The sequence below is a fragment of the Ambystoma mexicanum genome, chromosome 6q (assembly GCF_040938575.1).
Source record: "Ambystoma mexicanum isolate Mex_15411 chromosome 6q, UKY_AmexF1_1, whole genome shotgun sequence".
Lineage (NCBI taxonomy): Eukaryota > Metazoa > Chordata > Amphibia > Caudata > Ambystomatidae > Ambystoma > Ambystoma mexicanum.
Genome location: NC_090937.1, coordinates 1410808159 through 1410830947, shown reverse-complemented (window position 1 = coordinate 1410830947; position 22789 = coordinate 1410808159). Strand labels below are relative to the sequence as shown.

The 22789-nt window shown below is 46.7% G+C and overlaps 1 protein-coding gene across 17 annotated transcripts in view; it reads left to right on the top strand.

Annotated features, from left to right (window-relative positions):
* The window catches only part of LOC138516734 (alpha-adducin-like), a 1748171-nt gene that overhangs the window by 158512 nt on the left and 1566870 nt on the right, over positions 1–22789 (top strand). For all 17 annotated transcript variants that reach the window (XM_069632094.1, XM_069632098.1, XM_069632088.1 and 14 more), the window contains exon 2: positions 18074–18155. The gene's annotated coding sequence lies outside the window, so the exon portion shown is untranslated. The remainder of the gene's footprint in view (positions 1–18073; positions 18156–22789) is intronic.

The window sequence follows — 22789 nt, the reverse complement described above, 5'->3', positions numbered from 1 at the left end:
CTCCTGCCCCACAAAACACAGCTCTGAGGCTGAGTGGGAGGAATTCAGGAAGAAAATGCTAAGCGTCTTCGAGAAAGTGGCCTCGACCCCCTCGAAGACAGCGGAGTGTGATACCCTGGGTGAAAAACCAAAAGAAATCGAAACGCCGCGAGTAGTTGTACCTGGCGAAAGAGTCCACCCGAGAGCACCACGGGCCATCGGGTATGAAGGCACCATCTTCGACGCATCAGTCGATTGAATCGACGCCATCGTCGACGCCGATAAAAGAGAAAACCACGGCTACTTCACAGCCAACGGTTATACCCAGATCCTCCAGCACGACGTTCAGAACGTCGTCGACATCCTCGAGTAGGATCCTGATCCTTTTGAGTTCTTCGAGGCCTCTTCCAGTTTTTTCGACGCCTTTCTCGGTGCCTTCGAAGCCCTTCACATCGGCGTCAACGGCATCGTTTTCTCACCCAATAATGACTAGTTTGGCTCCTTCTGCTTTAGAAATGGGTTTTACACCATTTCCGAGGTCAGAGTACCCCAGATTATCTTCAATCTATGAAGAAGGGGAGATTTCTGACCAAGAAAGACCCTTCGGGCTGCAGAGGACCACACCACCTGTTTCAGAGGATTTTACCTCTGAGGAAAGAAGGTTGAAAGACCTACAGGAATCATTACATGAGCCAAGTGGGCTGGACACTTCCCCAGAAGTGGCATTTGTCAAACCAGACCCAGGGGAACATGCCGAAACACCCTATAGAACCCTGATGGCAAGAATTATTTAATTCATGGGTTGATCTGCGCCTTCACCTGTTTTTCAACAGGATGAACTTACTGACCTACTAGACAAAGGTCCACAAGAGGATCCTGTGGTCCCTTTGCATACGGCCTTACAAAGGAAGAATTCATCAAATTGGGAAACTCCTGAGGTTATCCCTGCAGTCAATAAAAGATTGTCAGCCAAGTATAGGGTAGCTGCAGCTGACCCTGACTATTTATCAAAACACCCGACTCCAGAGAGCCTGGTGGTTCAAGCGGCAACTTCATCAAGCAGCAGATCCGCTTACCCTACTGTCCCACAGGATAGAGGTGACAAAGGTACGATTCTATGGCAAAAAATGTTTTTTCTGCTTGTAGTATGGCGTTGAAGTCCATCAACGCCACTTGTCCGCTCGCCAGGTTCAGTCACACACTGTGGGAGTGTGCTTAATCAGCGGCTGACTGCATATCGGAAGGAGAGGAAAGGGAAGCCTTCCTTAACATCAAAGATGGCAAAGATGCCATGTGCGAATCTCTTCAAACTGGCATCGATTCAGCTGACCGTATCTGCAGGGCCATGGCGGCAAGTACTACAATCCGCAGGCATGCGTGGTTGCGAAAGTCAGGCTTTGCTCCAGATGTACAGGCCAGACTTTTGAATATGCCCTTTGACGGCTCTTCTTTATTCGTCAAAAAGGCTGATGACAGTCTGGAAAAGTTGCAAACATCTAAAGCAGCAGCGAAATCTTTAGGAGCTGCTATCCGCCAAACTTCTTTTCGCCCCTCAGGAACCTCTGGGAGAGGAAAGTCCTTTCGCTATTATTCCGCATTCGGGAAAGGCAGAGGACAGCCGGCTCAAAGAGGCCAAAGGAGATCCACCAGAGGTGGACAGGTCAAAAGTACTAAGGCCGCAGCAGCCGGTGCCTCTTTACCCTCGGCCTCTGCATCAGCCGCCCCCAAACCACTCTGAGGTCTTTCCACACAACACCTGTAGGGGGCAGGTTAACTCGCCATCTGACGAAATGGCAGGCTATTATGTCAGATGCTTGGGCATTGGAGACAGTTGCCCAGGGTTATTGCCTACCCTTTCTACACATCCCTTAGATTCATCCACCGGGGCACAGCTCTCTAAAAGTTCCAGATCTGCTCCTCTTGCAGGAAATTGTAGACCTGCTAGAGAAAGGTGCCATAGAACCGGTACCTGTAGCAGAGAGGAACAAGGGCTGGTACCCCCCCTCCCCCTCCTCTACTTTCTCATACCGAAGGAGGACGGAGGACTGAGACCCATCTTGGATTTACGAGAATTGAACAAGTTCCTCAGGAAGGACAAGTTCAAGATAGTAACTCTCTCTCAGATCCTTCAGGCCCTCCAGATCCAGGACTGGCTGGTATATCTGGACCTCCAGGATGTTTATTTCCATGTGCCAATCCATCTCAAACACAGGAGATACCTGAGGTTCGCAATTGGCGGCTCTCATTATCAATTTTGAGTTCTGCCATTTGGGCTGACCTCCGCCCCAAGGGTCTTCACCAAGCTAATGTCGGTAGTGGCTGCAAGTCTAAGGAGGGAAGGGATCCACGTCTACCCCTACCTGGACGATTGGCTGATCAGAGCTGTATCTTCGGAACAAGCTCAGATCCAGCTAGATTATGTCTGCCACTTCCTTCACAAACTGGGCTTCTCCCTCAATATAAAGAAGTCACAGATGATGCCATCACAGAGACTCCAGTTAATCAGAGTGGTCCTGGACGCTTCCCTGGGAAAAGCCCCACCACCAGAGGTGAGGGCTCAAGATATTCTGCAGATGGTCAACAAGTTTCAAACTGCCCAACATCTCCCAGCCTTTGACTTTTTTGAGATTGCTAGGCCTCATGGCATCCTGCATCTTCCTTGTGCCAGAGGCTCGCCTGAGAATGAGATCTCTCCAGTGGGCACTAAGAACAACCCAGTGGTCACAATACTCAGGAAGAATGACAGATCTCCTCCGGATTCTGGACAAGGTAGCCCACAACCTTCAATGGTGGGCCTATCCAGGGAACATCTTGAAAGGAGAACTGTTTTGGCAGTGGCCGGAGATAACTGTAGTCACAGACGCCTCACTCACGGGGTGGGGAGCCCATGCCAACGACTTGACCATCAGCGGTCGTTGGTCTCCATCGGAGTCCAGACTACACATCAACCTATTAGAGCTGAGAGCGATCAGACTAGCGCTGAAGGCTTTCTTGCCATCAGTACAGGGCAGAAATGTCTTGATAATGACGGACAACACGGTGGCCATGCACTACCTCAACAAAAGGAGGCGTAGGGTCACTGCCACTGTGCAGAGAGGCAATGCAGCTCTGGTTTTGGGCAATTCAGGAAGGAATCTCTATCAGCGGTCCACCTAGCCGGAAAGAAGAATTTGACAGCGGATGCTCTGAGCAGGCAGCTTAGGAAGTCCTTCAAGAGATCTTCGCCCTTTGGGGAACCCCTCGGGTGGATCTGTTCGAAACCAGCACCAACAGGAAGTGCGATCTGTTCTGTTCAAGGGAATTTCCCCCGAGAGGAGCTCTAGGGGACGCATTCGTAGTGGACTGGGAGTTCCCACTCCTTTACGCGTTTCCACCAGTCCCTGTTATTCCTCAAATGATCAGGAGGTTGAGAAGATTCTGGAAAACCATGATCCTAATTGCTCCGGACTGGGCCAGGAGCCCGTGGTACCCGGACCTTCTGGATATGTCCATCTGCCCTCCAATCCGTCTTCCACTCGAAGAGAATCTTCTCTTACAGAAGGGAGGTCAGGTTCTCTATCCAGACATAAGAACCCTCAACCTTCACGCTTGGCTTCTGAAAGTTTGAGGTACAAGGATTGGGACCTCCCTGATGACGACATGGAAGTGTTGCTTTTGGCCAGAAGGCCAGCAACAAAGTCTTTATACCGCTGCCGTTGGAACAGATTTTGCAGCTGGTGTAGAGAAGATAATATCGACCCTTTTTCATGTGGTACACCAACGGTGTTATAGTTTCTACTCTACTTGGCAAACTCAGGCCTTCAAGTTGGCACTGTAAAAGGCTATCTCGCAGCGCTATCAATCTTCAAGCGCACTGCGGATGAACCATCGTATTTCAAACTACCCCTAGTAATACAATTTCCTCAAGGGATTAACTAATGTTTATCCCCCAAGACCAATCCAAGTTCCCTTATGGGACTTAAATGTAGTCTTAAATTTCCTAATGGGTACTCCCTTCGAACCACTCGACTATTGTTCGCTGAGATTTCTCACTTTTAAAACTTATTAGTAGCACTAACATCTGCTAGGAGGGGTGAGCGAATTACAAGCTCTATCTTGTAACGCCCCCCCCCCCATACAATTTATACAATTTTCCATAAGGACAAAGTTGTCCTACAGGTGAAGCCTAATTTCCTCCCAAAGGTGGTTTCTGAATTTCACATCACTCCATTACCTTACCTTCATTCTACCCTCACCCCCATCCAGGGAAAGAGGAAGAAAGGCTACATAGGCTGGACCCAAGGCGAGCTCTAAGCTTTTACATCAGCAGACTGGCTAGGATTAGGCAAGTAGACCAATTGTTTGTAGGATACTCGGGTCACAAGTTGGGACTACCCATAACAAAACAGACCATTTCCAGGTGAATTATTTTGGCCATTCTGGAATGTTACAAACTGGCAGGGAAAGAGCCACCCCAGAATCTTAGGGCTCATTCAACCAGGGGTATTGCAGCCTCTTCGGCCCTCCAAAGAGGGGTACCGGTCCGAGACCTATGTGCGCCTGCCAAATGGTCGTCCGCACATACATTCACAAGATTTTACAACCTGGATTTCTCCACTAGTCAAGAGACCAGATTTGGCAAAGCCGTATTACATTATGTTCATTCCTAAAAGGGATACATGACATTATTACTCCCACCTCCATAGCAGTGGCATGTAATTGGGAGTCTATCAAAGATAAGGAATATGTCGGAGGACACAATCCCTTCGAAGAACAAGTTACTTCTTACCTTGTAACGTTCTTTCGATGGGATGTTCCTCCGACGTATTCCTTATCACCCCTCCCATCCATCCATCCATCCATCCTTGCAGTAATACTTCCCTTGTGGTTGCAGCTTACGCTCCTTCAAGGTCAATAACCAATTCAGGCATGACTTATCGTATGCTACAAAACGGAACTGAGCAACGGGCGCCGCGCGTGGCTATTTATGGGCATGGTGACGTTGGTGCCGATACGGTGGCTGTCAAGGGACATCGTCTCGGCAGACGTCGACACGCAGCGCCCTCTACAGAGATAAAAATGTCCGAGGCCAGCTAGCTGGAGACGAATTATCAAAGATGAGGAATATGTCCGAGGAACATCCCATCGAAAGAACGTTACAAGGTAAGAAGTAACTTGTTCTACTGAAAGGGCTCACTAATGTGTTCCCTCCGTCACCTTTCCTGGTGCCCGGTTGGGATTTGAACCTTGTTAAGTTTTTGATGGGTGCTCCGTTTGAGCCTTTGCATTCGTGCCCTTTGAGACTGTTAACTCTTAAAACTGTATTTTTGGTTGCGGTCACTTCCGCTCGCAGAGTGAGTGAGTTACAGGCACTTTCATTTGAGCCACCCTTCACTGTGTTTCATAAGGACAGGGTTGTCCTTGGAGTTCGTCCTTCCTTTCTTCCGAAGGTGGCATCGGAATTTCATTTAAGCCAGAAGGTTGTTCTTCTGGCGTTTTATCCTCCTCCACATCCTGGTAAGGAAGAGGAGAGGCTCCATAGGCTTGATCCTAGGAGAGCGTTAAGCTTTTATATTTCGCGCATGTCCCGGGTCAGAGTGGGCGGTCAACTCTTCATTGGTTACGCTGGTAAGCGTTTGGGACAAGCTGTGACGAAACAGACTTTGTCTCGCTGGATTATTTTGGCTATCTGAGTGTTAACGCTTGGCGGGTAAGGACCCACCGGTCGGCTTACGGGCCCATTCTACCAGGGGTATGGCTGCCTCTACTGCCCTACAGAGGGGGGTTCCTATTCGTAACATCTGTGATGCAGCCACCTGGGCTTCGGTACATACTTTTGTACATCACTACTCCCTCGATTCCATTCCTGGGCAGGATCTGGCCTTTGGCAAGGTGGTCCTTTACTCCGCAATTTGATTGGGCATTCTAAATTTTGTTTTCTAAATTCTTTTCCCATCTCCTTGCATTGGTACTGCTTTGGGAGTCTGTCGTAGATATGGAATACGTCAGAGGACCCAATCTCCTCGAAGAACAAGTTACTGGTAACTTTATTTCGATGGGATGGTCCGACAATGTATTCCATATCGTTCCCACCCTGCCTTCCCTGCTACAGAATTTCTTATGCGATTGCAGCTTACGTTTCCGCAAGGCTTTGTGTGTCATACTGGCAGAAGACTGGTGCCACACGTTCTGGGGAAAAAACTACAACTGAGGCTACGGGCATCGTGCGTCCTACTTATAACATCCATTGCCGTCGGAGGAGGTCCTCGAGGGCGGCGTATCGACATCATCGACACAGGACGCAGACGCCGAAGATTTTCCGAAGCAGCACAACTGTGGTGATTACTGTCATAGATAGGGAATAAGTCGTTGGACCATCCCATCGAAAGAACGTTACCAGGTAAGAGAGTAACTTGTTATTCTTGCAAACAGAATACCTCTAGTGAACCAAGGGGGTTTTCCCACTCTTGAAGGAGATGTTTGAAACCTCTGGTATTCCAATTTCTCATTTGTAGTAGAGGTGGACCACCACCATCCAAGCGATAGTGACCCCCTTGATTGCCCATCAAAGCCTCTGGGAGCCAAGACCAATTATCCTCCTCATTCGTTCTCACTTAGTTGAGGGAGTTCAATCAGTCTGCCGCGAGGGGTCTTGTCCTGGTAACAAGTTACCCGTAATGGGGGAAACCGCATAAAATTGCTGTGCCCTTGTTGGTCCCACTGAGGGGGGTGTCCGACTTTTTGTTTTTCCCAGTCTGCAATATCAAAAATAACATAGCCCAGTTCATAAAAGTGAAGGCCTACTTCCATCATTGTCTGACTTATTTTTTTTTAAAAAAAGTTTTTAAATGTATTTGGTTTAAAAAAAACCTTTTACAAAAAGAATATCAACATACATATGAATATAGAAGGAAAATGAGAAAAAGAAAAAACCTAAACATTTAATTTTCGATAAGTTAAAATCTTTCCATACTAAAATACACCATTCAACCCAAGAAGAACTTTCTATTCCTCTTTCTATATCACACACTTCTCTGCTAGATAGTAAACGGAGAACTAGGCCACTCCAATTTCTCCTCCAGAGAGTGAGACTCCTGGCAATTCAGAATGCAATATTGCATCTTTCCAACATCTGGATCACAGCGATTGTTATTCCCTGCGAGCGACCAGAAGTCCTCCTTTCCCAGAACATTTCTGGTATGTAGTGTGAGCATTCAAAACCAAATCTTTTAAGAGACCTTGCATGCCATGTGCCTTCACAGTCCATTAGTAAATGTCTAGTAGATTGATCTTCTGGATTTTTGCAGGCCTGCCACAATTGGATAGCAGAGTATCCAAGACCTCTTTTCGCGAGGACCTCCCCTGTGTGTATTGCATTTAGCCGTAGTCTCAGGAATTATTTCCTGATCCTCCAGTCAGGGAATTTCACCAAGTATTTGTTTAGATGCCACAATTTTTTGTCGGCTTTCAGCAGTAGGTTTGGGTTGACCGCGGATCGCACTTCCTCAATGGTATTAATCCATTCCATCTCATCCCATCGTTTTTTTTGCTTTCACCAGGTTCTCGATTAGGGTTTGGGTAGCAGTGTCAGCCTTATCCAACCAGTCTTTTACTTGGAAACATAGATTCGTCAGCATTTTTTATCTATTATTTTCCAGGTGAGCCTTTGTCTAGATATAATGTTCCCTCTTCAGCTGCTGTTATAAGTCTGAAGAGAGAGACTCATTTCCATCCTGCTTGGGCTTTTAATGATCTTAAGCCTAGTTCAAACCTAATATTTGATATGGGGAGACACATTGGCATACCAAGGACATTTTTCCAAATCAATCCTTCCCATTTTTGCCAGATTCTGTTCCATCAATGGGGTTTTGCTTGCACACCATACAGTACAATTGGAATTACCTTGACCTGACAGAATTTAATTAATGGTAGGAGAGAGAATCTGCAGTATCTCATCAATACTTTTTTCATCTAAGTGGACAGTTGTTTAATTTCATAAGAATATCTTGCTCTACTTTGCATATAGCCGAGGAGGTATACATTTTATACCTCAAATATAGCAATTCTCCTACCCTTGGAATATGTTGACCTCCCATCACCCACTGTGGAAAAACGTTTTTTGTTCCTGTGTTTGAAGACCATTATCTTTGATTTATTGGGATTCAGATCTAATCCATTTTCCTCCTCATAGCAGTGCAGTTTGTTCAAGAGGCGCTGCAGCCTAAATGCTGTCTTGTCTAATAGAACAACATCGTCGGCGTAGGCAAGCCAGTGGATCTTTACACCATTTAACACTGGACTTGCCAGGGCTGACGAGACCAGGTACTCCCCCCCCCCCCCCCCATATCGGCAAGGTAGAGATTAAACAAGAGAGGTGCCCCCAGACTTCACTGACAGACCCCCCCATTCAACTTCCACTGGCTCTGATAGATGGCCCTCCTCGTTGAGACGGACTCTGACTGTGTCATTCTTATGGAATTCAATCAACATACCCAGAATTCCTTCTGGTATATCCCGTGCTCTAAGCTTTAACCAGAGACTGCTTCTATCCACCTGGTCAAAGGCTTTGGCGAAGTCTACCCATGCCCCAAATAGCTGTTGCTCCCATCTATCGCCTGTATTTTCACTCCTGAGGCTTAATACCACACCATTTAGAGCTGTGGATAGACCCCTCCTGAAGTCCTTTTAACATTTCAATATGATCCTCACTTTATTTTTCCCAGCATTCCAACTCTCCCGACTGAATCGTTTGCTTTCTATGTCCAGGAGGGATATCAGACGGTAGTTGTCCGCTACTGACCGATCACCCCCCCGCCCCCTGAACAAAGATATTATGATTGCAGACTTCCATGATAAGGGGTATTCTTGAGTTGAAAAAATCTTTCTGAAAAGCCAGTTTATTTTTCAGCACCTGGTATGTCAGGCCATTTGGGCCTGCTGCTTTCGAGGTCGGGCTATTCCCAATTAGATTGATGATGTATTGTTCGTCAAAGGTGAGGCTCCAGGCCACTTCCTTATTGATCTGTATGCCATTCTTTTTGTTGTTTCCCGAAAATGCTTAATCCCGTCTTTTTCAGAGACCAAATTGCTCCATCTGTCTGTTTTACGATTTACCCTCCAATTGGTGCAACACTGACCAAAACTTTCTAGAGTCTCTCTTCCCAATTCATTTCAGCATGTGTTCACCATCCTGCTGAAGCCTCCATATCTTTCTAGTCACTGACCAGGCTTTATAATTCTGCAAGCGGGATCTAGATTCTCTTCTGCTAATCTCTTCTCTCATATTGGCTTTTTTTACCCTATTGAGCATTTTATTCAGAATTCTTTTTTTTCCTCTGCTTAGTTTCCGCATCAAATGAGTGATGGTGTATGTTTTTTCCCTCCGCTGCTTCCTGAAGGAGGGCAGGTGGACCCCACAAATTTGATGAAACTATCTGGCTGTCAACTCTCAAATTGGGTATCCTCTGGTATCTCCATTAGGTGATCATTGAGCTCCCTGCCTTCCCATTTATATTTCTGGAGGCGCACTCTTCCTTTCCTACTCTCAATAGATTAGTTGTATCTCTCTTGAGGATCGAGCAGAAATTCTGGGAAGGATAGTTCCAAGCGTAAGTGATTGCAGCCTCCCCCTTGTGCAATATTTAAAGTGACCTTTTGCTTGAAAAGATCTGCCAACATGAGTAGATAGTCTAGTGTGGAAATAGTCGATACCTGACATCTGGTTGGATTGGCTGGGATTTCTCCCGGTAATTTTCCATTTGCCATTTCAAACCCCCAATCTTTAAGGAACTCGACCCAAGTTTGGCCCTTCTCCGATATTCTACGCATGGTTTGTTTTATTTCTTTTGAGAGTTGGGTACATTGTGAGTTTAAATCACCTCCCAGGATTATTAAGGCACCCCCAAACATGACTCTAGCATATTGGTAAGTCATCGTGAAACATCAGCAGAGTTGAACATGCAGTGTTCCAATAGATGTTAATAAATATTACCTCCAAGAAGCAACTTTGTTGGCTTAGATGAGCTTTGCAGGCTTGGATTCCCATGTTATTTGCGATCGAAATGATATCTTTAAACGGAGAATTTTTAAATGCCAAGAGCAGGCCTCCACTGTTCTGCTTTTGGCTTTTTGAAGAGCTGACTGGGTAAATATTTAGTACCCCCTCCATAACAATTGGGTTAACTAGCCAGGTTTCTTGTAACATCAAGACATCACCCTTTCTAAAAAGTTGTTCTTTCATATTCTTGGAGGTGAAGGTATTTGGACCCTGCGTGTTCTAACACGTTACATTTAGATCTAAACAGTTAGAGGCTTCTGGCCTACTCCCAATCTTTGAAAAACCTCAGTCAATATTCCTGGTAACAAAGATAGAGAATTGTCTTGCGGATATTTCCCCGATTTTCTTAACCCTTTTGATTGGGTTTTTGGGTGTGAACTGGTTACTTTATCAAACTCTGCTTTTAGAGATCCATTTTGGTGCTAATACAGATGGCTTTGTATAACCATCTGGCTGTGACGTAGTAACTAGGAGATCCTGTTTTCTTCATTTGTGGCCCCCAATATTGCCTCATACCCTTGACGATAATCCTACTTCTGCTACAAATGAATAATCATGATCTAGAAATCTGACAAAATCAATGTCCTGTGTATTAAGGAGGGAAAGACTAGACAGTTTCTACAGCATGGATAGAATCTCACCCCTGCACAAGGATTTGATCTTGTTTTTATTTGAGGTCAGGGTAAGCCAAATCATAGGCATTGCAAATGCTGAGTTTCCGTTACCCTCTATTTTTCCCTTGCAGATGTTCACGTGACTGGAATTGCTCTGTGGAGGCATCTGTTTAGAAAATGCCTCTATTCTTATTGATTTCCCTTCTCAATTGTAGTTTGTTTCAACTATGCTACATTTCCCTTCTCCCAGTCTGATTTCATCCATTGTATTTGATATTTCTGGTTTTCTCTGCACAGATTTCAGAAATATCAGAGCAATTTTCTGGTTGTTGTTTAGAGCTCACTTAACGTCATAGTTGGGGGCTTGTTTTCCAGACCCCAACGTCTGTTTAATCAACAAATATTGATGCTATTGGGGTAGCTCGTCTAGACGTTTGCTGATTTTTGTTGGAATTTATTTGGAATCCTGTTTCTAGTCAACATTGGGTTTCTTTAGGCACCCCATTGACTTTTATTTCCCACGAGATTTAGGTTTTCCCAGACTCGCCGCACTCACTGAATCCAGTTCTTTCTGTGGGGGCAACCGATGAGGATCGCTCCTTATCTTGAGTATTTTTATCACACTCGACCTTTGATTTCTTTGTCGGGATTCCTCTCCTTGAATTAGCAGTGGAGTTGAGCAATTCCTCTTCCTCGGTCATGGTCGCCGTTGATACCTTGGAGATAGTTCTCAAAAAGGCATTTGTCTCTGATCTTTTTGGTTTTCGTGTTTTTTTTCTTTTTTTTTTTTTTTCTTCAGGGTCATCTTAAGAAATGATGGCTCTGAGTCTTCGCTTCCTCCGTGCTTCTCTCTTCCTCTCCATTCTTCTGCCTAAGGACTGGCGAGGGTTAGATTCCTCCACCTCTTTGATGGAGAGTTTCTTTTCCTGATTTGGAGGATTACCGAGGGTGTTGACTCTGTTGCACCTTCCTCTTTATCCCCCTCCTCAACATTTGCCAGTCTCCTGAACTCTTCCAGTACAGATTCAGACAATGGCGTGTCATCCAACTGCGAGTTGTGCTCCTCCACACTCCTTGTGCTCCGGTCGTTCCTCCCTTGGCTAAAGCTTCTTAATTGGGTCAGAATCCTCTTCAATTTCTTTTAGAGTGTAACAGCCTGGGATTGTGCTTCTCCTCTCAGCAATTCAAAGACTGAGACTAGGGAATTAGGAACATAATTGAATGCTGAGAGAGTATTTTCATTTGCTCGAGTTTCGGCTGAGCCTTTGCAATTGGTCTGGGGGATGCTGGGTTGTGTTTCTACTGCTCCACTTTCCCCTTCAGTGCCCCCATTTACCACGGAACCGATGTTATGATCCCTGTCCGTGGCTGAAATGTTTAGTCTTTCGATCTCCACTGATCTTTCTTTCAGTTGAGAAGATGATTGAGATTCAATGCTGTCCCTTCTGTCTCTCCTTATTGACTGTGAATCATTATAATTATTTAATGCCACCTCCTCATCATTCACACTTTTACTTTTTTTTTTACCAAAGTAGTTTTCTATTTTCCTTTTGTATTTTTGTAGATGTGACCGTGTATTTTAAGCCTCTTTTCCAGTTGTGTGCAATGGCATTTTGTTCTGGCTCTGGTTCCCCTCCCATGCCAGGCATGGGTGGTACAGCCTCTGCATCAACTAAAGCTTGAATATTTTGTCCAGCAGGAGGAGCATAGTTTGCATCCACGACCTGGGAGCTGGATCCCATTTGTTGGGTTTCCTGCGATTGTGAGCCTTGTTGACTGCTCTTCCCATTCGGGAGCTCTTTTGTCCTCCTGCCATGGGTTACTGCACAGTTTCATTCTTGCAGGAAGTGTTTTTTTGTTGGCTGCCCTCTGATTAAATGTTTGTTATAACCTTGCAAGAGTTGCAGGCCTGGCGAGTTTGAGGTTGTGCTTGCCCCTTTGCTAATTTGCTGATAAAGTTTTCCTTTGGGCGTTAAGGTTTGCTTGTATATATTTTTTTAAAGTCCGCAATAGTCTTTTTTGGAGGACTCTGAAACAAATTTGACTGTGCTTCTACTTAGTCGTAGAGTTAGCTTGGTTGTAGGGCTTTTAGCTGTTCTCGGCGGTGCATTTAGTTGAACAGGTCTGCCCAGATTCCCCCTGCCTATTCTGTGCTTACGACAGATCTTAGGCTGGATGTTTGCCGAGTGATAAGCAGCGAGTTATTTACGATGAGAACGGGATCAAAGGATATAAATTCCTGCAGTCTCCCGTTCAGAAATGCTTGATAGTTGCAATTAGTTTATTACTTTGATGGTACCTTTAACGCGGAATGATTTAAGTATCTAAACAGTGTGCCCTCAATTACTATAATTATTGAAATGGTCTAGAAGACAGTCCGAAAAAGGTTTTCACTGGGTCAAAGGGGACTAGCCCCATCAGTCTCCCTCTTGTCAAATATAAGCAAATGCAGACATGGAGTTATTAAGCCGCCTAACTTGCCACCACTTGCCCGTAATGGAGCTGCTAGTCCTCATGATTTCCGGTGATGAGTTCTTTAATGCGTCGCTCCAGATAATAGTTGTTACAGACCACTTGAGTCCCCATGCGCTCCGCGCTGCAAAAATGGTCTAAATAGTCAGTCTCCACACTACAGGAGATGGCTCCTACTTTTTCCAACAGACACTGAGAAAACACTGTCGACCACAACAGACCACTTGAGTCCCCACTTGCTCCAGATTACTGGGCCCTTCTTGGCCCCACTGAGGGGGGTGTCTCACTTGTTTGTCCCAGTCTGCAATATCAAAAATAACAGACAGTGATGGAAGTAGGCCTTCATTTTTATGAACTGGGATGTCTTATCAAAGTGGATGAAATTTGTATAAGAACTCTATCCAATTCGATGTGATTTACGAATTCAATCCGGTCAATGTCTCTTGACTTTATAGTACTACGTTTAGGTACGAGTTGAAACAAACTCAAAACATTAGTCCTGTTCAGAGTCAAGTACTCATAAGTGGCACTTAAACGTTCGAAAAGGAGGCAACTCTCATTCGTTTATGTCCACTCTTGGCTTTTTTCAAGTCATCCATAGCATCAACTCTCCCCCTTAGATAGCGAGGTGAGGGTCGGGTGGGCTTCAATTAGTCTTGATCTCCTCTCCTCCAAAGTTATGAATCGGCGATATGAGAACTCCTGGTTTGACGCCAAAGCTTCTAAGGGTTGTAATGGGCCTTCCCAAGATGGAGATTTGGTTGAAATCCATCTCCAATTGTGTAGGGGGCGTAGGCATAGTTTCTGCACGGAGGTCTCAATTACCGAGTCCATTAAGTGGACAAGTTTAACAGTTCATCATCTGATAAATTGTTCAAGGAGTCTGAGGGCTGCTGTGGTGCTTCTCTCCTGGTCCATTGTTTCATAAGTTTATTTATTTTTCTTAAAGGGTAATTTTTTTCTTTCTTTTGGGCAACTTCTTCTCCAAGGATGATGATGATTGCCTCGTCAGTGTAGCCGCAATGACTCTAACAAAGTTTCTAGAGCCCATCCCTTTCAAGCTACTGTCCCCCTTTTTGATTTTAGTATTTTTGGGGGGCTTCTGCTGCTGATCGGCTTCTTTTTTGGGGGTTGCTGATCTCCAAAGTAGTTTCTCTTCCCTTGTGTGGTCCATGGGTGGCCTCGCGCCTTGTGAGTTATCTGGATTCAATGGTTCATCTACTCCTCTCTGTTGTTGGGACTTGGTATCCCCCGCAGTTAGGATCTCTTGTAGGCCCCAAATAAGTACCACCCCCCCCCCACTAGACCCCCCACCCCCCATCCTCCCCTCTTGACACTGGTGCTACTGATTGGACACTGACTTCTCCCTGGGGTATGACTGTGTAGTGCAGTAAATGGTTTTCCTTGACCACGGCCGCTTGCTTTAAAAGGTTTGTTTCTAGTACATTTAATACTTCCTCAATGGAGTTACTGCTGCACTATGAACTTTTTCATTCAAAAGGTCATATAATTTTGGCAGTGTTTAAAGTGATGTGTTCTTTGCAGCCAAAGTTAACTCAGTCGCGGGAGGGTTAAAATCTGTCATTCCAAATTAACTACTCGGCGTTTGTTGTGTAAGAGTCAGGGGAGTCTGGGTAGAGTGTCAGGGAAACTGATAGATTCCTGATTTCATCTATAGGAGCCCATCCCTCGTCAAACGCAACTAGTACATCTTTTGATTTGTTTCTTGGTGGCTGTGTCAGTTGTTTTCCCTTCAATTGTATTTGGAGATGGCATTTCAGCTGGAGCAGTTTCTTCGACTGGACCATTATCGTTGCCACACTCCGTCCCAGCTTCGTTGTTAACCTGGGAGTGCAAAGTCACCTCAGCATTTACCGGCTGGATCGGAGCCTTTGTTTTTTTAGTTAATCTGTAGGAGTAGGTCAAATTGGCACTCTTTCTCCCGTCCAAGAACGCTCCCTTTAGTGCTAATAAGGGGGGTGGGGTGGGGGGGCGGGGCGAGTCCAGACCTGCAAGAGTTTGAGTTGAGACCTTGACTCTGTCTTGAATTTGAGTAGGCGCAGCAGGCTGCCACTTATCAATCCACTTTTGGGTCCTTATTTCTCCTTCCAATACAGTAGATAGCTCGATTAGCGCAGAGTCTGGAATTTCCGTGAAGGATATCATGTTGGCCACCTGGCAGTTCATAGCTTCAAAAGGGGGCTGAGGGCCATGTTGCTATGTTTATTCTCTAGCCTTTGTGGCTCAGCACTTTTCTCGAAGAGATATTGGCGGATGTCCTTTGACTTTTTTTCTGGGCTCCAATACTCTTAGTCGACTTTACTGTGTCTCTTAATTTGGAACCCTTAATCAAAGGTTTAATGGGTTGTAGCTGCAGTTCTTTTGGCCTTTTAGGCATTGCTGACTTTAAGGTGTATAAATGCGTCATGTCAGTATGCAAGTTAGCTAATAAGTAGAACAATGCAACATACCTAAACCTCAACGACTGTAACAGTTACTTTTTTGGTGACTTTAAAGTAGAATTGTAATTTGTTTATCCCGTTGAAATCCTTTTTTTGTGAGCAGCTTCTTTAAATCTGAACAGTTTGTGCAACGTTTGTATATTTTAAGTTTTTGTAGGTAGTAACTAACCATTTTTTGAAAATGTTTGAAAGGTGAACAACAAATGAAGTCACACTCTTTAATGTAGCTCATCTCTGACCTACATTTCCAGTGCTGCCTGTCCTTTTTCCATTGCTTTCATGTGTGGTTTGTTGAAAAGGAAACCAATTTGTCCCTGTCAGGAAGTTGAATTAAACCAGGATGCTGCCATGATGCATGTTTAAAGGCTTCCTTCATAATCCCAGCCAACATGAAAAAGGCATTTCCTAGATTGCCCCGCTTTCCTGTTTGTGGTTAATTGGTTAAACTTTGCTGTGACAGCTACTAGACTGTTTCAGTGATTCAATTCATGAATCTCAGATTTGTATGCATGTGGCTGGAAAAGTAAAGCGAATATTCGCCTGCTTGTACACTTAAAAATTGAACATGATTGGAATTGTTCTTTATGCAATTTAACCTTCCAAGGTGTGTAACCACCTACATATTGCAAGGCTCGATTGCAGAGTCCAGTCTAGCGTGTCTCTTTTAAAAATGCTTCTTTTTTTTCTGTCCTGAGCTTTTTTTTTTTTTTTAAAAAAAACTTGTGCAAATGCTCCCTTTCAATTTATGTAGTTTTTTTTATAGGTCTTTTGTACCAGATCTCAACATTATCGTTGCACAGTTGACTAACACTAATGTCAAACTTTACCTTACTGCACTGCATGCTAAAAGAAGACCATAGCCAACCATTGACTTGCTAAATCTGCTCCATTAGCGCCAATCCCAAGTTTCCACAAGATCTTTTCTTCCGGAATCGCCCAGGCTAGATCCTCCATAATACCCGAACCACATCTGCTCCAACACAATCTCTTACCCATTCTTTTACATTTAACTCTGAAGCAGTCTACTGAAAGACCAGCTTTTTTGGGTGGTGATTGTGTGCCAGAATACACAAATGTTCGTGAATTTGTAAACTATGTCATCCTCACCCGCTCCAATTTCTTGCTCAATTCAGCACATTCTGCTGGTGAAAAGAGTGTAGATTGTTCAGAGTATTTGATAGTGTGGATTCTATTAACGGCACGAAGGCAAGCATTATGCATCATACTTGTCTTTATTTAACAGTAGTAAAAATGTGAAAAGGAAAAACGAACCGTAACTCCAGGAAGCCACCTATAGCCTCTTAGTTTCTTGCTGCCGGACTGTTGCCATTCACTGTCAATTTCTGAAAAATTGAGAAATGGCCGCAATGACCACAGCTCTATCAAGGAATACAGGAAATTGTGTGGGTGTCGTTGGGCGGCTCCCCTGCGGGTGGTCTTGTGCTGGAACATAAACCTAAGCAAAGGGTGAGATATTACTTGCATCCATGCCATGATAAATACCATACTAATTCAGCATTGTATGGCATGACATTGTTTGTTTCTTAATATGCATGTTCAAAGGATATTGATCACTCCCAGAGAAGCGTGCACAAAATCCTTGCAATCACATTTTATAGAAGGTTTGTTCTTTAGACCAATCAGCAGCTCTACGGTTAGTCATGCTCTGCACGGGAGCCTTGGATGCCATGCCCCATAGTGAGTGGTCGATATTGGTTCGGAGTGTAATTGTAGAAAACCTTGTAGGGCGATGAGGAAGGTCCACTTTGCAGCTTGTGTTGCACACTAAACGTAATCTCCTTGTTACGGGTTTCTTCCCCCCATTCTATGACTTTACGAGCTTAGCTGTTTGCGTTAATCATAAGCAACTGTCCCCTGATCAGACTCCAATCCCTTGGTGTCATCAAATACTTTAGTTCTAGGATTACTTTGTTACTGAAGAGTTTCCTTCTTGCACCTTGAATGCTTGTCATGTATTGCCCTCCCAAAGCCTGTACAGATTCCAATCTTTGCTTCTTTACTCCTGGAAATGGTGACTAAAATAATGTACTTTGGTAGTCTGTTGTCCCTGACCATACTTCCACATTCCCTTATTGCACTGTCCCACCCGGCCAATCCCATTTGAAGATATCCGCTCTGTTAAGAGAATTTCCATTCTCCCCTCTGCTCCCCCCACTCTTTGCCCCAAGCTTGAGAGGGGAGAGTACCAGTATGCATCATCTTGACACAGTATTTTGTGAGACATGTACTATTTTGTTTCATTGTTGATTGCCCTTCCCCCACGCCCCCCCCCCACCCCCTGAGATGAGGTCCATTAATATGTTCCTGAGAAGGTGGCTAGGGTGCTCATGTACTCGAGTACTTCTAGAGTGCAAGACTACAGTTAGTTTGACTGCTCCATTGAAGGAAAAATGTAATTGTGTGCTACCCTATTCCACGTTTCTTTGACTCTACTATGTTACCGTTGTTTTCACTTGCATAAAACTTACTGGTTAATGTTCTCTACTTAGAATCGTGTATCTTCCCGACGCTAATACTCTGGCGAGAAGACTGATTGCTGAACGCTTCTTCACCATTTAGTCTCCAATACTGGTAAGACCCAGAACCAAACGTTTTTTTTATACTTTTTACTTGCTTGTGTTTTTTTGGCTGTAAGGCTCGCCACCAAGTTTAAATTCCGACATCTGTCTTTTATAGATTTACTTAAAATGTAAACATTCCTTTTTGGTTAGGAATACAAAATTTAAAATCATTTTGGAAAACTCATCAAAGAGGCTTTGTCCTAGTATGTTTTGTAACAGTAGCGTTTCCATTTTCTTCAATGTTTGACTATTGTACTTTTTTTTCTTTAAAGGACTGACCTTGTATTGCATGCCCTTTTCTTGAACTTTTTATGTTCATCCAGTAAAAAAAAGAAAATGTTCATCAATAGTATAAAATAGTCACTATGGACACTTTGTTTCACTGTTGCCATATGTTCACGAACATCAGGAAAACCTAGAAATACCCTTGTTACATGAAATGAAAGGTACGCTTGGCTGGACCTGAGGAACCCACCGTGCCTTAACCTTGTCCGAAATTTCCATCACTGCAGGGCAGAGTATATTTTGCATTCTTTATCGGCCAAAATGTAGTTCAGACTGTCAAAAAATAAATATATAGTTGGTTTAATAGCTTTTATTTTTTGCTTGCCAAAATGAGGTTTTCAGGGCTACATTGTGTACTTATTTTGTGTGTGTGGGGGCTGCTTTCTGTTTTCACATGTAAAGCATATTTTCTAGTTCCATTTGCATTGATTCATGCAGTTTCTTTAATTTTTTTTAGGAAGTAGTATTTGTATATAGGAATATGTGATCTTTTTTTTTTTCCATTTAAGTTATTATTGGCATTTAGTTCAAAGTGCAAAAGGGAAATAAGCGAATACACCAACTTCCCTTCCGCCCAACTCCCCCACCCCGTCCCAGGTCTTGAGTGATCCACTCTGCTTCCACCTGTAGTCCACGTCTGTCCCCTTTGTTCCCTTAGGGCTCCAATGTACCCCCGCATTCCTTCTCACTTCTCACTGTTCTTTGACTTGTTTCCTCTCTTTCCGATTCATTGTTAGTTCCCTCCCTCCTCCCCTTGCCGTCATGTTCTCCTTTAACTTTTTTATTGGCATTCAAGCCAAACAAAACGCTGATGACACCTTGTAAGTAGTCCATACTCCTTGATCCAGCTGGTTTCTTACTGTGCTGAGCTTTAGTGTCCACCTTTTATTCCCCGAAGGTCTTCGCCCCTCCCCCCTGAGCTGGAGTATCTTGCTGACCCCTTTAGTCTTCGCGTCCACAGGTCCTTCTGGGGCCTCAATATTTTATCTTTCTTCTTGAGCTCTTTGCTCCTTCTCGAGCTCTTCGCTCTTCTTCCTCCAACTTCCTCAGGGTCAGTCGCTTCTCCAAGCAATGAGTTGGTGGTATATCTTTCTGCTGGGGCCTCCCTCTGGGACAGCCTCCCTGCCTCTCTGAAACTTGAGGAGAACATCTCCGGTACCGGTGGCACCTCAAGACCTTCCTATTTGCTTCTGCTGTCTCTCCTCCTCTCCCCTGCTGACCTCCTGACTGAAACTGCACTGGTTACCTGGCTAACCTCTGTCCTCGGGTCCCGGGGTCCCCTCCCTGCCAGTTGCACACCTGCACTGCCCCGCCTCCCACCTCTGGCAACCCTTGCACTTGGGGACTGTTCTCCCTACCAGCACTTGACACCTGATGTCTGCACTTACCCATGCACTGCCACCAGCCGGCTGCACTTTTTATTTACCTTATTTCTCCAGCATATTCCCCGTCGTCAGGCTGGGAATCCTCGGTAAAGAAAAAACCAGTATCAGTTTCGTTTCTGATCTGTCTTTCGTAGTAGTAACCAATCACTGATCTCTGCGTCATACTGACCACAGCCAATGACTGCCCTCTACCTAAGCCCCGCCTCTGGCAGCCATCTTCAGATTTTTACCGCACGTTCAAGTGTTGGGATCCTCGTGCTATTGCTCTCGAGCGTTAGTGCTATTTTTTCACGTTTTTTCTCAAAAAGAGCCTCAAGCTCCACCGTTCTTCATCCGATAAACGGGGACCCGTGTCGGATTCGTCTACGCCCCTCAAGGGTGAAGATTTCGTCGAGCCATGCTTTTGGAGGACTCCAGAAGTTTCTCGGGCCCATCTCGGACATGGCCCAGGAGAAGGGAAGCTCGACGCCCGGAAAGCTGTTCAGGGTCTGCCCTGGATGCCAGCTTCAGAATGACTTTAAGGAGGACGAACACTCCTTTTGTCTTTACTGCCTACATGAGGACAAGACGCACGTGGAGAAGGACTGTGCGTTTTGCGGCAATATGTCGGAGCGGACCATGAAGGACCGCCATCAACGTCTCGCCAACTGACCGGAAGGGAAGAGCCCGTCAGGCGAGAAAAAGAAGAAATCCGAGCGGTCTTCTAAGACCTTTGAGGACGCCCCGGCGACGGGGGTCCAACACAAGGCCAAGCAACGCGAGTCCGCTGGCACCGGGAGCGACGAACGGTCGGGCTCTACGGGCGCCAGGCAGGGCGCATCCTCCCCGGCACCATCAACCACGAGCCAACGCTCTGGTTCGGGTAAGAGGAAGGCCGAGCACCCGGCGAAGCTCCTGGAGAGGCCCCGGTCGAGCTCGAAGGCCCCATCGGAGGGAGAGCGAGGCAGTGTCCCTCCCCCCAAGGAGAAGGCGGTGAGCGCACCTAAGGTGGTGAAAGCCTTAATCCATCCGGTCGAGGCCTCTATCGAGACAGTCGCGGCGGCCCTGGCTCAGCCTGTGGAGGCTACACCAGTGGTGGCGACCTCGGGGCTCAGAGTCTCCCTGCCACCGCAGAGGGAGTCCTCTGTTATGCCCATCGACAGGACCCCCATGAAACCTCCGACGGAGAAGAAAAAGGAGGGGCAGGAGGTCGTCGTGGATTCGGCCTCAACCTCTGAGGAAGAGCTGATCGAGGTCTTAAGCCACGGCGTTGGCGTGGAAGAAGACCAGCCCGTCGGGAGGGATCCCGACGTAGGAGACAAGGATAACGTCGAGGGTGCTGACGGGGCTCCTGACCGCCCGTCGGACTCCCCTCAACCAGCGCCGCAAGACAACTCGGCGGCCATTTTGTTGGCTATACAGTCCTTATGCTCGGAGATAAGGACGAGACTGCCGTTACCACCAGCGGAGGAACCGCTCCCGATGGGGGAACCGGAGCCAGGCCCTTCTGGGAGCCCTCCCCCTAAGAGAAGGAGGATTCATCCTCCCTCCTTTTCAGCCATCGCGCCCTGTTCATCCCTCCTCCCCGTCCACGACTCGTGGGGATGATACGGGGACTGACACGGCCGCGACGGGAACGGACGACGAGGTTTACGACGAGGATCTGCCGTCGTCACCTCCCACCCGGGCTTCCCCGCCCGACGAGATTGGATCGTTTCACTCCATGATCGCCAGGGCATCCGAGCTCTTCCAGCTCTGCCCGGAAGAGAAGAAGGAAGGTTTCCTTTATCAACGGCGCGAGGCCAAGAGGAAGACGGTCCTCTCCGTGCCTCTACTGGACGATATTTGGGATGAGGGCCTCGCCCTCCTCAAGAACCCATCCACGACGCCGGCTAGAAGGGATCGGTACGAGAAGAAGTACCGGGTCCCGGACGCGGCCCCCTTGTGCCTCCGGGCACAGCCGACCCCGGACTCCGTCGTATCTGCGGCGGCCAGGAAGAAAGCGAGGACGGACGGCGAGGGAAAGAAATTGGATACGATGGGACGCAGGGTCATCTCGTCTGCAGCGACGACGATTAAGGCGGCCAACGCCTTGGCTATCGTAGCCCGCTACGACAGGGAGCTGTGGTACAAACTGGCCCCCCTGCTGGACTTCCTACCGGACGACAAGAGGGCGGATGCCCTAGAGATCTTGCAGGAAGGAGAGGTGGCGTCGGACCATGCCATTACGATTGCGACGGACATCGCTGACACTGGATTTCGCCAGTTGGGCAACGGCGTGTGCCTTAGGCGGCGTGGATGGCTCAAGGCTACTGACTTCCGTCAAGACGTGCAGACCAGAGTCTTGGACATGCCGTTCGATGGAAACAACCTGTTTGGGAAAACAGTGGATGATTCCCTTCAAGCCATCAAAGCAGACACGGAGACGGGCCGGGCTCTTGGGGTTCTCCAGCAACGGCAGCCGCCCTTTCGGAGCGGCGGAGGCAAACAGGGTGCCTCCAAAGGTCCGGCGGCGGATTTTCCACCTACCGTCAAGCGGCCCGTTCGTCGTCGCAGGAAGCCTACAGGGGACAAGGCAAGTCAGGCGGACCCCGCCGTCGTCGCCAAGGAGGTCAAGGCGGCAAAGCCTCGTCGAAGCAGGACTGAACCGGCCGTGGGGTCGGGCCCCCACCGAAGCACCCCGGTGGGAGGCCGGCTGGCGAGCTTCGTCAGCGTGTGGAAGTCCATCTCCACCAACCGTTGGGTGTTGGACGCCCTAGCCCAGGGTCACGCGCTCGAGTTTCAAAAAAGGTGCCCGCGCGTCCCCCCTGTGGCCAGGAAAGAACATCACGTCCCTCAACTTCTCTTGGAGGTAAAGGCGATGCTCAGGAAGGGCGCCATCGAGCTCGTCCCAAAGAGGCTTCGGGGCTCCGGAGTTTACTGAAGATACTTCCTCGTGAAGAAGAAGACGGGAGGATGGCGTCCCATCCTGGACCTACGACGACTGAACAAATTC